The sequence below is a fragment of the Alosa sapidissima genome, chromosome 13 (assembly GCF_018492685.1).
Source record: "Alosa sapidissima isolate fAloSap1 chromosome 13, fAloSap1.pri, whole genome shotgun sequence".
In the NCBI taxonomy this organism is placed as follows: Eukaryota; Metazoa; Chordata; class Actinopteri; order Clupeiformes; family Clupeidae; genus Alosa; species Alosa sapidissima.
This window is the reverse complement of record NC_055969.1, coordinates 29,251,425-29,267,249: the sequence shown is the minus strand read 5'-3', so window position 1 is coordinate 29,267,249 and position 15,825 is coordinate 29,251,425. Positions and strand designations below refer to the sequence as shown.

General features: G+C 50.3%; 1 protein-coding gene across 1 annotated transcript in view; it reads left to right on the top strand.

Annotated features, from left to right (window-relative positions):
* mcc (MCC regulator of WNT signaling pathway) overlaps nucleotides 1–15,825 on the top strand; it is a 133,468-nt gene that overhangs the window by 4,296 nt on the left and 113,347 nt on the right. The window lies entirely within an intron of this gene.

Here is a 15,825-nt window from a genome sequence, read left to right as displayed (position 1 = left end):
TTCAGCTTAATCCCATTCCCATTCCCAGCCTCCCCTTTGTCAGACAGGCATTGATCAGGGTCAGACACAAACACCCATATCTATTATTTATCCCATCTATCGACTTTGAACGTGCAGCCTTGTCTCCCTATCACTTTTCAAGAGTGCGACCGGGCCTGCTATGGATCCCATAAATCATTCAGAGGCTCAGTGTCATTATCAGATGGCTCATGTAGATTACATTTGACAGGCAGTGAGCCCGTGGCCTGGGGCTGCCTATGGAGCAAGACGGACAGATGACCACACTGAGACAGAGAGAGAGAGAGAGAGAAAGAGTGAGAGAGAGAGAGAGACGGAGAGAGAGAACCAGAAAGACAGAGGGAGGAGAAGGAGGTGGAGGAAGGGAGGACACAAGGAGGCCTGGAGCACTGAAGTGGAGGAGTGACGGAAGAGTGTGACAGGATGACGGGTGTGTGACGGAGCTGAGAGTAGAACAAGGGCTGTGTGAAAGTGTGTGTGTCTGTGCGCGATAGAGCTCATAGCAGTGGCGGCTCTCGTGGCAGTCGCTGGAGTGTGACTGCACACTGCTGTGGGTGGGTGGGGTGGGTGGTGGTGGGGGTTAGAGCTGAGGCTTGCAGGAATTTGATTGTCATGGTTAAGACTGAGAGCTAAGAGTCTGACTTGACTGCAGTGGTGTGACAGAGCAGAGAGCTGCAGGAATCTGACTTCAGTTATGAGTTATGAGTTTTCTAGCCCGAGTTCAGAGCCACAGGAGCCTGTCTGACTGCACTGTAGTCCTGTGATGTGGGAGAGAACTGTGCAAATCTCAATGTGCTAATATATAGAAGCTGACAGCCATGGCTGTGTGCCTGCAGTTTCGTGCCAAAGGTGTAAGCATAGTGGTGGTAGTAAGGTGTGAGAGTAGTCAGAGGGCTGTGAATGACCTGTGTGTCGTCTAGCGTGTCCTTTACTGTACCCCACTGCTGCATGCACATATCACCCTGTGGCGTTTTGGGAAAGCGAGGCACATTATCCTCCGCTGTCACTGCGGCGGTCCTGCACGGCAACATTGCTCTCGTTAGGAGCTGACACATAACTCAAATGGCATTTGTTGGCCTGCACTTTTATGGGGTGGTTTGTAAACTCCTCTGGAATGCAGGAAGCCCTTAAACCATTCACGACATCTGGCCTCGGAGGCCCGAGCGATATCAGTTTGTTTCAAAGGGCCTGCTATTTATTAGGCCTCTGGCTCAGACTTGAACAGTCTGACACCCACAGATCAGGCAGCATCCCAATCCCTCACAGGGCTGGCCGGGTAAGTGGCTGTGATAGCGCGGCTAATGGTCCAGGCTCCAGTACACACACACACACACACACACACACACACACACACACACACACACACAGAGTTTGTCTTTGTCTCTGTGTTGTTTTGCTGCCTCTCACAGTGGCTGCTGTCTTGGGTAACTAGTGACTCTCTGGTGTGTTGTGAGAGCCAAATGCTGACACACAAATCTCATTAAGGCATTGTGTTGTTTCTCTCTTTCTCTCTCTCTCTCTCTCTCTCTCACACACAGACACACACACGCGCACACACACATACACACACACACACACACACACACACACACACACACACACACACACACACACACACTCTCTCTTTCTCTCATCCTCCACTGGGATCCTTCAGTCTTTGGGGTGGGGGATCAGAGAGATGCTTGGCTTGTAGTGCTTTGTCTAGGTCCAATCCTTTTTTAAGACTCAGGGCTTTTACATATTGTGTTTTTGTGTTTTTTTTTGTGTGTGTGTGTGTTGGTGTGGGTGGGGTTGGGGTGGGCTGACCTTAAGTGTGTTGTAAAAACCCATGAACCGATGTGCTGAGCATAGCAAGACACAACCAATCGTGTCAGGGCGCCGCTGATTCACCTCCTATACCCCTCCCTCCCCTACAGCCCGCACCAACCCCACCACTGAAAACCTCCGTACACGATGATTCATGGCTGTCAGTCACCCATCCTTTACCCTGATCTCATTAGTGGCCTCATTATCCTAAAAGGTTCCAGCCACTGGGCTGCACATGACTGCCACTCTTTAGCGTCTCAGCCATCCTCTCCCTCTCACTTGGGCGCCTTCCCTTGTTACTCCTATAACCACCACCACCACCACAGAATCCAACACCTCTCACTTCTCACTGGATCTTGCACACATTTCTCTCATCATTGTGCAGTATTTGTGTACAGACAGGACTTTGCACACAGGAAAGGACTTTGCACACAGAGAGACTGATTTACTAAAATCCCAAACAAACAGTACTAAATTGTGTGTGTGTACGTGAAAATATTGCATATGTGGTTGGTGAAAGTTGATCAACTAAGAAAAACTGTGTAAATGACAGTACAAACGTAACGGGATGACAGTATTTCAGCAAGGGTTTCGCGTGTTTTAAAACGGCGTACAATAGAACGAGTGCAAACATAACAGGGATGGCAAATTGCTTGGTTTTCGAATTTCCTTGGTGTCTATCAGGAATTGAGGTGTTAAAAGAAGAAAAAACTCTTAATGACCCTGAAAACCTCATCTGAATAGTCTGAACTCTGAAAGCTCCTTTGATTAAGGTTGAAGCAGAGGCTTTGGCCCTCTCCTGTGTGTGCCTCTGAGCCTGGATTTCCCCTTAAACCCCACCATTGGAAGTCCCACCTTCCCCTCCAAATGACGGGGTGTCTGTCTCTCAGACAGAACACACACACACTCACACACACACACACACACACACACACACAAAAAAACCCGCATGGGGACCCCTCAGCTTTAATAGACTAAGTTTATGTTCTGCGGTCAAATAATAAATATGAGTAATGTTGTGAGGTTCAGGCCATTTTACCGAGGTCAGAGGTGACTCCGAAACACCACAGACCTCACTACAGAGGAAGAACTGCGCAGAACACTAGCGGTCTGTTCTCTCACACGAGCCACCGTTGTACATTTACTACCAACTGGACACATTTACAGCCCACTTGTAAAGGACAAGAGGTACATTGAAAACGTGGGGAAAGGGCTCTCCCATCTGTGGAAACCTTAGCGTCCGTGTCACAGAGTTAACATGGCTTCCTCTCGTAATCGCAGAGGGAAGTGGAAAAACCCAGATGTTGATTAGTGTTCTTTTTTCCTCCCTTGTTTCTGTCGTCTGTCCAATCAGACGGGGAGAAACAGTCGGACGTTAATTAACGCACATCGCTTAATGTGATTAACAGAAGTTGTGAGAGACAGTGCTGGGAGATGGAAAGAGAGGGATAGAGAGAGAGAGAGAGGGATAGAGTGAGAGAGAGAGAGAGAGAGAGAGGGATAGAGTGAGAGAGAGAGAGAGAGGGATAGAGTGAGAGAGAGAGAGAGAGGGATAGAGTGAGAGAGAGGGATAGAGTGAGAGAGAGAGAGAGAGGGATAGAGTGTGAGAGAGAGAGAGAGAGGGATAGAGTGAGAGAGAGAGAAAAGAAGAAGAAGAAGAAGATGGAGGAGGGTTAAGGGATGTAGAGGTGGAAATGAGAGACACAGCTGAATGAGCTTACCACATGCAGTCATTTAGACACAGACACACTACACACACACACACACACACACACACACACACACATGTGGAGGAGACACACACCCATACGGAGGAGAAGGAGGTGGAGGAGACACAGTCACCAGGGGAATCATCCGGAACAGGAATGTGCATTCAGCGCCTCTTGTTTCCTTTTCTGCCCTAGGGAGTGGACATGGACACACGCACGCACGCACGCACGCACGCACACACACACACACACACACACACACACACACACACACACACACACACACAGCTGTGGATGTGGATGAGGCTAATGCAGTCCTCCTCAGGCACCGGGATGTCAGTCTTTTGTGACTCGAAGCTGCATTTAGGCTAATGCTTCCCCCCCCCCCCCTTTCTCTCTCTCCATGTCTCCTAAAGCCTTCTCTCTCCTATTAGCATGTGGATGCCCTGCAATGTGGTGTGTGCTGGATAAGATAGCCCGGCCAGCCTGTCTCCTGAGCAGCTGGAAGCAGAGTACCAGCTCACCTCAATTGGCTTCAGAGGAGTGTGTGTTTGGGGGAGTTGGTAGGCTGAAACTTTTTTCCCAGAATTTGGGATTCAGTCTGAAGGCAGAGTGAGCATGGCATCCTCACCTCAAAGGGAAAGCATAATACGCCGGGACTGCTTATTGTTGTTCATTACTTCTCGTGATATTCACTGAATTGGTTCCATTGCTCAAAATTGAATCACCTAGGTATTAAATAATAACTCTGTGCTTTCTGCTCGCTGCAAATTCATTTCATATTCATTATATAGTGCTAATGCAGTAAGCCTCGGCAAGTCGTGTGTGTGTTTGCGTGCGTGCGTGCGTGCGTGCGTGCGTGTGTACGCGTGTTAAAAAAAGTTAGCGCCACTAACACTATCCCTCAGATCTCAGTGGGAGCTTGAACGAGGCGGTGCCCGTGCTCTGTGTAAAAATACTAAAGTTCTAATAATATGCACATATCAATGCTGCAGCGTCTCTTGGTGCGCCAGGGCATTTGGGGGGGGGGGGGGGAGCCATCTCCCGCTGCAGAGACAGTTTCTCGGGTTTCTCTCCAGCAGGATTGAGCTAGGCCAGCTCCACTGGGCCAGCAGGAGAGAGCACCCTGGAGAGGGGCACCCGTGCACCGTCTCCTGACCCCCAACCCTGCTCATACCACTCAGGGCTCACCTGGGATTCAAAGGAATGGCCGAGTGTGTTATGCCGAGCCGGTTAGTGCCAGGCCTGCACATAATTGACCAATGGCCCGAGTAAGCGAAGGAGCTTGACTACACCGCGTTAGCGGAGAGTGAGTGGAGTGACATAGGAGACACATAGCCAATGGAGGAAGGGTTGTGCTGGTGTGTTGTCGGCAGGTATCTCACATTAGGTTCACCAGGGTGAGGCACTCAATTCCACGTATGCTATGGAGGACAATATCACAGAGTGTATTATCAGACCCTGTGTGTGTGTGTGTGTGTGTGTGTGTGTGTGTGTGTGTGTGTGTGTGTGTGTGTGTGTTTGAGTGTCTGTATGTGTATGTGTGGTAGTGTACTCTCGGCATGTGAAACAATAGAATTCATCTGCTAATTAAAGGAAGAGGTAGATGTCCATACCAACAGAGGACCTCTGTCCTCTCTCACAAGTAGCAGGAGCCCAGAGGAGGGGCTGTAGGACTGTGGGGCTGTGGGACTGTAGGACTGTGGGCCCGTGGGGCTGTGGGACTGTGGGCCCGTGGGGCTGTGGGACTGTGGGGCTGTGGGACTGTAGGACTGTGGGCCCGTGGGGCTGTGGGACTGTGGGCCCGTGGGGCTGTGGGACTGTGGGCCCGTGGGGCTGTAGGACTGTGGGGCTGTGGGACTGTGGGCCCGTGGGGCTGTGGGGCGGTTCCAGCCCACTGGGCAAGTGGGAGTGCGCTGCTCTCACAGCCCAGAGGAGAGCTGTTGATGAGGTAAGCAAAGCGAGGCGCGCCCCACCGCGCACTAAGGGCGATTGTAAAAAGGATGGGGGATTTTTATGGACGCGTGTCGGTCACCAGCGCTACTGTGTTCCGCCGTACAACATTATTATCCTGCCAAGAGACAGCTGTTCCACTGGTTTACTGCAAAGGGCTTTGCAGTCGATCTATCTGCACCAATTAATCTGAGAATACGCACCAGAGAGTGGGTTATAGAACAGAAATGGGACACACAGCAATTAGATTTCATTACTGAATACTAATTGCTGTTTGCTCATCTGAAATATTTGTGGGACATTTATTTGCACAAATGTTAAGAATAAACTGAACGAAGTGAGATTAGAGAAAGTAAGGTCTTTTGGGATTGTGTTTGAGCACAGAGACTCTTGGGCCTTTGGGCAGTTGGGCAGTATTACTTCACCAAACGTGGCTCTGTTTGAGCACAGAGACTCTTGGGCCTTTGGGCAGTTGGGCAGTATTGCTTCACCAAACGTGGCTCTGTTTGAGCACAGAGACTCTTGGGCCTTTGGGCAGTTGGGCAGTATTGCTTCACCAAACGTGGCTCTGTTTGAGCACAGAGACTCTTGGGCCTTTGGGCAGTTGGGCAGTTGGGCAGTATTGCTTCACCAAACGTGGCTCTGTTTGAGCACAGAGACTCTTGGGCCTTTGGGCAGTTGGGCAGTTGGGCAGTATTGCTTCACCAAACGTGGCTTGTCAGTGGCCGGGCATTGCGCTCTGCTCCTCTGTGGGCACGGCCAGAGGTATAGGGTGGGTTTGCTGGATTGCTCATTTGTCCTGGTTAGAGAGCCGCAAGCTGTTCTCAGCCAACGCTTGGTTGAGCTGATGTGGCCTGCTGGCTCTGGGTTGAAGGAGGCTTTATGTCATTATTTCGAGCCGGTGGCTCTCCCAGCCTGGCTACAGCAGGGGCGGCAGGCAGTCTTAAGGAGCTCTGTGTGTTTGTGTGTGTGTGCACGCTCACTCAGGGTATGAGAAAAGAGTGAGAGAGAGAGACAAAAGGAGAGATGGAGAGAGAGAGAGGAGAGAGAGGAGGAGTCCTACATGCCATACCATAGGAGTGTCACTGAAGCAAACTGTAAACCCAACCAAAGGGGAGCTCATGAATCATGAAGGAGTGTGTGGTGTGTGAGGCGGGGGGGGTGGGGGGGGGATCTGGTCCGCAGTACCTCAAGGCCATTTGGACGCAGCGTCCCTGATGCAACACGCCGCGGTAGCGGCCTGATGGGAGTGGAGCGGTACGCGGCTGTGCTCGCACATTTTTTTTCGACGCAGCACAACTCCCCCCAGTGCAATGGAAAGGAAAGGCTTCATTAAGCGCTGCCGTGCCAAAAGAGATGCGCACACACATTTTTTACTGCTGCACGAGGAGTGTGAACACACCCGCTTCATGCTCAAGTGAAAGGCATCCTGTGTGTCTACCACTGCAAGTCTGGCTTTGTTTTCAAATGAAGCAATTCAATAGTGAGGCTCATTGAATGTGACTTTAAAGGCATAATATATATTTAAGACATTGTTCATTATTATTTGTGTCGCAGAAAATAAATGACCACTAAATAAACCCTAACTGAGAGTAGCCCCTTGCAGTAACCCCCCCTTGTCAATGAAATTTCTAGAAACGTCAACAGAGGGAGCTGTGTGCTTTTGGGTGGCGTTTGGAAAAGCACACAGCCCTGAGGGAGGCAAATACTTATCCCAACGCTTTTTTTCAACCCTTTCAAGATCCTTAATCCCGGCTCTTTGTCGGAAGCGCTTTGTCTTAGCGCTCGTGCTCGGAGGTTACGCCTGAACTCAGCAGGAACGCATTAAAGGGGCTGAGCTGTCAACCGCCGCTCTGAAATATTCATGGCGACCAAAATTTTGATCAACGAGCGATGAGTGATCTCCCCCTTTCCCCTCCCTCCTTCCCCCTTGCATATTTAACGGTGTTCTGTAGCAGCTCTTAATGAACGTCTCTATCACAGCATCACCTACACCTCTAATTAAGTCTGCTTAAAGACACACCGTGCCTAAGGGGGGTGAGCCTAATCTGCTTAGCAGCCCCCCCCCCGTCTGCAGAAGCTATGGAAGTTTCTGGAACTGTGCCATTTTTAGGTAAGACATGAAGGGGGGTGGACAAAAAGACAGGAAGCATTTTGTTAAACAATGTGTGGATGACAGCTGGAGCGCGTTCTGAAGTTGTGTCTGCAAGACTGTGCTCCCTTTAAGAAGAGAACAGAGGGAGAGAGAGAGTTAATGAAACAGTTGCTTTATGGACATGTGACAAACACACTTAACTTAGGACAAAAAGAGAGAGAGAGAGAGAGAGAGAGAGAGAGAGAGAGAGAGAGAGACAGATGAATTGCTCTAGCGAAAGAGGGAGTCCAGGAAAGAGGGAGTTCAAGAGAGCAATAGAGAGAAGAAGCTGAGAGGGAGAGCCAGAGTCAGACGGTGAGAAAGAGATATAAAAAAAAAAAAAGTGATTTGAGGTGAAGGAGTTTGGAAATGGACGAGAGCCCCGCTTGGAGAGAAAAGAGAGGGAGAGAGAGAGACTCTGAGTGGAGGGAGTCACGTTAAAGACCAGAGTGCAGCTGGGGAGGTGGTGGTGGAGGGGCAGGCAGGGAGGGAGGGGGCAGAGATAGCCCCTCTCTCCGGCAGGCAGGAATCTGACAGGCTGTCAGGCGGCGGAGGAGCCAGTGAATGAATTCCCCTCCTCTCTTTCTTTCTCTCTCTCTCTCTTTCTCTCTCTCTCTCTCTCTCTCTCTCACCGTCTCCACTTATACTCACACACTCACACACACACAGACACGCTCACATTGGCTTCCTCCTCCTCCTCCTCCTCCTCCTCTTCTCTCTCTCTCTCTCTCTCTCACAAACACACACATACACATCTGCGCGCATGCCACGGCTCTAGCCTTCCTGCAGCAGCGGCAGCAGCAAGAAGGACGAGGGAGGTCCCTGCGCTGGCACACTCACACACACACACACTAACACACACACACACACACTAACACACACACACTTTACTGGCTCTCTGTGCTCGCTCGCGCGCGCGTGTGTGTGTGGACGTGGACGGTGATGAGAGCGGCAGCTTGCGCTGAGAGTCTGGAGCCAGCCCGGAGCTCTGACACCAGCAGCACCAGCAGGAGCAGCAGAGGGAGGCGTGGGGAGAGACTAACCCGACCGTCAGCACTCTACCCTGGGATAGGAGCAGCAGCGGCAGCAGCCCCCATGCCTCTGAAGGGCCGGAGCGCTGGATTACACCCGCACGTCTGAAGGAGCGGGTGATTAGGAGCAGCACACACACACACACACACACACACACACACACACACACACACACAGAGACACATGCTCAAATGTAAACACTATTGACAGCTAAGACTGTTGCGAGCACACACAGTCATACTTCAACTTGTGAGGAGGAGGCAATGTGGACATTCCACACACACCTCTGAAGCTTTCTGGAATCTTACACACTCACACACTCACACACACACACACACACACACACACACAGTCACTGTCCTGGAACTGAAGGGGTGTCGGAGTGGCGAGCGAGCATGACCAGGCTCCGGCCGGTCGTCTGGATGCCAGAGGCTAAAGGCAGCTGAGGCCGGAGGACAGGAAAAGAAGGACATTAATTTGACCAATTTATTTTACGAGCCGAAGTGGAGCCAAGACATTCTTCCTCTGCACTCCTCTTGCTCTCCTCTGCCTCCCCACCTCCCTCCTCTCTGCTGGGCCGTTGAGGTTGAGAGTCTGGATTATTTGGCTGGTTTGGGGAAGAGTTTGTGTTTGGTCTCGGAGCAGCATGAACTCCGGAGCGACCATGAAGACGGGCAGCGAGCCCTCGGTGGAGGTGAACGAGGTAAGATGGAAGGACGGGAGGGAGTTTAACGAGGGTCTGACACACACACGCACACGCACACACACACACACACACACACAGACACACACACACTTTACCAGCGGGTTCCTTGCAGTCTTCTGAGAGAGAAGGAGCGAGAGAGAGAGAAAGATAGGGGAGAGGAGGGAAAGTGTGAGGGCGAGAGAGAGAATGGAAGTGTGCGAGGGCGATGTTCAAGTGAGAGAGAGAGAGAGCGAGGGATGAGGGAGAAAGAAAGAGAAAAAGAGCAAGCTTACAGCTCACTGAATCCCCTGGCAGCTCGGTCCCTCAGAATATCTGAGTCATCGGAGCTTGTGTAGCTACACACACACACACACACACACACACACACACACACACACACACACACACCCCTTGCTCTTCTCACACTGCACCCGGCTGTGTCCCATTAAAACAAGGTGGGGGAAGTTGTTTGGGTAAGGAGCCTCAGGCTGTAGAGAATATAAGTCTCTTTCTTTCCCTCTCTCTCTCTCTCTCTCTCTCTCTCTCTCTCTCTCTCTCCCTCTCTCTCTCTCCCTCTCTCTCTCCCTCTCCCTCTCTCTCTCTCCCTCTCTCTCTCTCTCTCTCTCTCTCTCTCTCTCTCCCTCTCTCTCTCTCTCTCTCTCTCTTACTCTCTGTACATGTCTGTTTTTGGACTGCAGCTAAGTGCTAAGTGTTCTGTCTCGGTTTGTGGCTGATACATTTTGTCGGGGGGTAGTTTTGTGTGAGTGAGGTGGGGGCTGGGGCACGGTGGTCCTGGTTCTTGTGTGAGCGACACACACACACAGAGAGAGAGAGACCTGTCTGTGTTTCTTAAAGTGTGTCATAAACGCCCCTTCTGAACACACCCTCTCATGTTACTCCCTCACACGTGAAAGCAGTTAGTGTGGGGGTCACTCCGATGGCCCGGGGCAGTCGGTGTGTGTGTGTGTGTGTGGCTGGGGGCAGGGGGACAGGAAGTCGGACTGCGTGGTGGTGCTGTGGGACGGTCATGGATCAGGGAGACCAGCTCTGCTCTGGTGAGAGATCCCTCCGTGACTGGACCTCACCAAGTGCCGGAAGGCGGAGCCACGCTTTTACGCGCATCGTAGAAAACGCTGTTTCATTCACTACCGTCTCGTCCACCACTCACGCCACGTGGGTCTGAGTCATTCACCATCTCGTGCTGTCATTTGCACTATGTGTGATCAAGTGGTAGTGTAGTAACACACACCTCTGGGCCTGATCAAATGTTATTGCTGAAATACAGACTCGTTTAGACACGGACTGCTTTTGAAGCGTCGGGGGACGGACCTGGTGTCCTGTGTCATGGAAATGTAGGTGATATTCTGGAGTGTAGCATTTCAGTCAGCTCAGACGAAATATGACTTCTTTGCCATATTCACTGATTATGAATAGTTTTTATGTTGTGGTGTGTAATATAGTACAGTATAGTAAGGAATAGTATATGTGCCTTGTAGTTCATGCAGGCTGTGTGGATGTACTGCTTGGCCAGTGTGTGGTCCAGTTGGTTATACCAGCTACCCCAAATTTTCTGGGGGAAAACCCTTCCCTCATCATTACCATGTTCAGCTTACGAAAACCCTTTGTGTAAATTGGCTGCAGCCCTCAATCCACTGAGCGCTCTGTCAAACTGGCCTGGACCGCCATCTGAAACCAGTTACCTCAATTAAAGTTTTTCACCTCAAGGCTTCTCCAAGGTCTGCTCTCTGCTCAGTGCAAGGTCCTCCGCGATCCCACGCTGCCCCACTCAGACTGCCGACTGAGGCGAGTGTGCCCTGCAGTCCCAAGCTAACAAACGTGAGCACTGAATCCTCTGAGGCGTGACCCCCCCCCCCCTCACCCCCCACCCCCTCCTTCCCTCGCCTCCTCCACTACCCTCCAACACAGAGAGCGCTCCATCTGTTTTTCATACAGCGCAGGAGCAGTGGACCCCGTAGGGGTTTGTGTGTGTGTGTGTATGTGTGTGTGTGTGTGTGAGAGAGACTATGTCAAGGGTTTGGGGGAGTTGGAGACAAACTCCAAACAGAGATAGAAACTTGTTATTAGGGTGGCAACAATAGATCAGAGAGAGAGAGAGAGAGAAAGATAGAGAGATTATGAGAGCGTGTGAGAGAGAATGGGAGAAAAAAAGTGCTGACATGCTCTCATTGCTTGAGCCCAGAGCTTTGTTTAAAGCAATGTACTGGGAAATCCACCACATTGCCCCCTTTATCCTCCCCATCCCTCCCTCCATCCCTCCCTCCCTCCCTCTCTCCCTCATTCTCCCTCCATCCTTAACTCCTGACACCCACCGTTCTCTGGAGCAGTTTATTTGCTCCAGCGCCTGAAGGAGACAATGAAGCCAACAGGGGAATCGTCCTTCGAGAGAAAGGAAATAAAAAAAAAGAAAAGAAAAATCGTACATCAAGATATCAAAGTGTCTTTTGTCTCTCCTGCATTGTCTGGTGCGGTGTAGCGGGCCCTTCTGCTGGAGAAACTGATTCATTTGCCCAGAGGGATGTTTAAGAGTCCTGGCGTCAAGATTTATTGGAAGGGGTGGGCGGAGGGTGGGAAGAGGTGAAGTACATCAGATCGAGTGGGACAGTCCCGAGGCATCATGGACATGTTCAGTCACCGCATGTCACTGATGTACAGCCGGGGAATGGCTCGTGCCATAAAGAATTCTCTCCAAGACCAGTGTGTGTTTCCTAATACGTGTGTGTGTGTGTGTGTGTGTGTGTGCGTGCGTGTTCATGGAAAATGTATGCATGCATGAGTGCATTAAGTGTAGAAGCATACAATAAAAACAGAACTTCATTAGCAGGGTAGAAATGAATCAGACGTGCACTGGTTAATCACACAACCTGTCCAAGGTCTTATCTGTTTGTGTTTGTGTGTGTTCATGCATTAGTGTGGGAGATGTGTAAGTGTGTACACTTTGTCTCTGTATATGTGTGTGTGTGTGTGTGTGTGTGATCTGTAGGAGGCGGCGTCAAGCCCGTAGGATGACTGCTTGTCCGTGGTGCGCGCACTGCAGGTTGGCAGCAGTGATTTACTGCTCTCCTGAAGGGAAAGACAAACCACTGGAGTGGAAACAGAGAAGAGCAGAGCAGAGCTGGCTCTGTAGGATTTACTGTCCACCGTCTAAAGACAACTCAACAGCCAGAGACGGGGAGAGAGAGATGGAGAGAGAGAGAAAGAGAGATGGAGAGAGAGAGAGAGAGAGAGAGATGGAGAGAGAGGGAGAGAGAGACAGAGAGAGAGAGAGATGGAGAGAGAGGGAGAGAGAGACAGAGAGAGGGAGGGAGAGATGAGGAGATGAAGAGACGGTGTGCTGTGTGTCCGGATGTATTTACTGCCCTTTAAACATGCCCATGAGTCCTTTAAATTCCCCTGCTCACATGGGTCGACTGTAGCGGCCATAAAAATGGATTCTTTCTTTTATCTCTTGATATTAAGAGCAGAGGGCTGCCAGATTTGTGCTTTTCTTGTGAAGACAACAGAAGACATTGTCACTATCGTGTTACGGCGCTCTTGAAACATTTAGCTCTGGTAACAATGTTTTCTAAAAAAAGAAATCTAGTAGAATTGTGCAATTGTAAAGAGAAAGCCAGATTTCCGTGCCCATGTTCATCACCCGATTGGCCAATTGTATAAAAAGCCCCAGGGCATCAGTTAGAGTCCCATTACCACGTAATTGGAATACCAAAGTACCACAACATGCTATTGTCTTTTTGTTGTTATTGACTTCATGCCATCTCTTTTGTTTAACTCTGACTATTCCTCCATTCTAACTGCGAGAGAATGTTATTTTGTCATCTGTGGCCTCTGTGTGTTATCCACTGTTGCCGTGGTGAATGGGCATGTTCCATGCAGTGATGGTAACCACCTAATCAAGGGCTGGCGATAATCACTTTGAGTTATACAGGGTCATGCGTGTTAGTCAGTTCAAGCCAGTTCTGTCCAGTCATACTGGGTTACGAAATAATATTACTAAATGTGAAAGTCCTCCTATACAGGCAAGCCCAGTCCCAGGGTGCATTGCTGTCAGCTTCATTCCACCGCTCTCCAGAAAAATTATTTCATGGTTGCATTTATTTGCTTTAGCCACACAGAGACTTTGTGGTGACATCAAAGTGTGTTGTGGTGTGAGCAAAAGTCTGTGTACACATCACAGAGAAAATATTTCTGAGGCTTGGTGGGGTTTGTAGTTTGACAGGGAGGGTTTGGGTTTTGGGAAGAGAGAGTCCGAGGCGCTTGTTTGGGGTGGTCAGTGGTGTTTTTGAGGCTAGAAGAATTCCTGCCGTCCACTCAGTGGGAGGAGAGGCATTAGCGAGGCTTCAGCTTATTGTTGTCACAGTCAGAGAGTCCCCACTGCGCGCGCACACACACACAGAATGAAAATCACATACCAAATTCTAGCTGTTTCCTCCAAATAGAATCCGTCAGCTTATCTATGCGTTCCATTAGGGGCCCAGTGGAGGGGAGGCAAGGGGGTGTGTGTGTGTGTGTGTGTGTGTGTGTGTGTGTGTGTGTGTGTGTGTGCGGGGGTGTGTGTGTGTGCATGCATGCTGTCGCAGCTGCTCAGGCTGCCTGTGCAGTGATGTGTCTGCTCTGTTTCTCAGTCAGATTCTCCCGGTATTTATGTGAAGCGCACGTGTGTGTGTGTGTGTGTGTGTGTGTGTATGTGTGTGTGTGTGTGTGTTTGCGCACATAAATGTGTGTCTATGTGCTGTGCCTTATCTGTAACTCAAGTCAGATACACCCGGCGTTTGTTTGCAATTACCTGTCTAAGTGGTTTCCTCACACTCCCCATCTGATGTTCTCTCCATTTTCTCCACCAGCAGAAAATAGAGAGGGACAGAGTGAGACAGGGGGAGGGGTGGAGAGAGAGAGAGAGAGAGGGACAAGAGGAGGTGTAGAGAGGCAGGAGCAGAACGGACTATTCTAGAAACCTGTCCAGTCAGAGTCGACACACCTGGGTTTGGAAGAGAAGATGGGACAGAAGTGGATGGAAAGACAGACAGACAGAAAGATGTAGACAGACAGACAGACAGACAGACAGAAAGATGTAGACAGACAGACAGACAGACAGACAGACAGACAGAAAGACAGACAGACAGACAGACTGAAAAATAGACAGAGGTAGGATAGGCCTATACAGCATGACGGCGCATATCTTGGCCATATATGTTCTAGTGCATCCAGGTAGAAGCCAGTGTCTCGGTCACAGTTACCTGTTAACCAGGGACATCGCTGTGGTTTTTTGTGTTTTTACCTCGAATGGATTTGATCATTTATGATCCCACAGTCCAAATTCAGCACTGCAACTGCAAAAATAAGTTAACAAATAAATAAATAATCTTGTGTTTGAATTTATCTTGATTAATCCCATCAACACTTGGGTTTATTTCAGCGTTCACAGTTGATTTTAGCCAAACTGCTGCTTTAGCGTCTAATCAGCGTCAGTAAACGCGACGGAGGCCCCCTACTTCCGTCTTCTTCACTAGCTGTTAGCATGTGTCGGATCAAAGGCAGACGTGCTGGGTGTCTAGCGTGAGCAAAAGCCAAAGGGCGCTTCCTGCGTGACACACGGTCTGTCTCTCGACCCTCATTACCATGCAGATGGATGGGACTGTAGTCCACTCCACTCTTCAAAGGTGGAGAGCGATCAAAATGGGCGAATTAGCTGAAACGACTGTCTGCAGGGGAGAGAAAACGAGGAGAAAACGAGGATGTGGAGAGAGAACTCTTTCGTTAATGATCCTCCATGATACCAAGCACACAGTTAACGCAGGCTTGACTTCATCTGTAGGCAGCCTCATTGATATTAGCTAGCAGCTTTCATTGAGACTGTGGCTGTGAACTCTGTGCTATGCAATTAGTGGCGAACGCGTAGGGCGTCCACTCGGGCTGACAGCTCTTTTAGTTTATGTCGGTCTCCATCTCCTTTTTCCTGTCCTTCTCGTTTTCTCACCTCCTCCTCTCTCAGGGTAATTTCCTGTCTCTCTACCCCTACCTCCGTTGCTTACCAATCTCATTCCTTTCCCCTCCCTCCGTCGCCCCCCCCCCTCTCTGTTTCTCTCTCTCTCCCTCTCTCTGTTTTTCTCACTCTGTTTCTCTCTCTCTCTCCCTCTCTCGCGACGGAGATGAGAAATGGTGCCATGTGACTGCACCCAGAGCGTTTAGCGCTTGAAAATGAGTCCCCGAAAAAGAACGCATGGGAGATAATTCAGCTTTCACACTCCATTAGGCCGGAAAACGCGAGAGCCCTCAGTCACCTCAAAAACCCCGCCGCCGCCAGCGCCCCCTCCCCTTGCCATCTCCCTACCGAGCCGCAACACACACCGGCATGCACGCATGATCCCGCAGGCTTGTAGGTGTCTGTGTGTGTGTGTGTGTGTGTGTGTGGAGCACAGTGGGTTTTTCTGGTGAGTTGAGCAACTGAGGTAGCAGGTGATTGGCCCTAG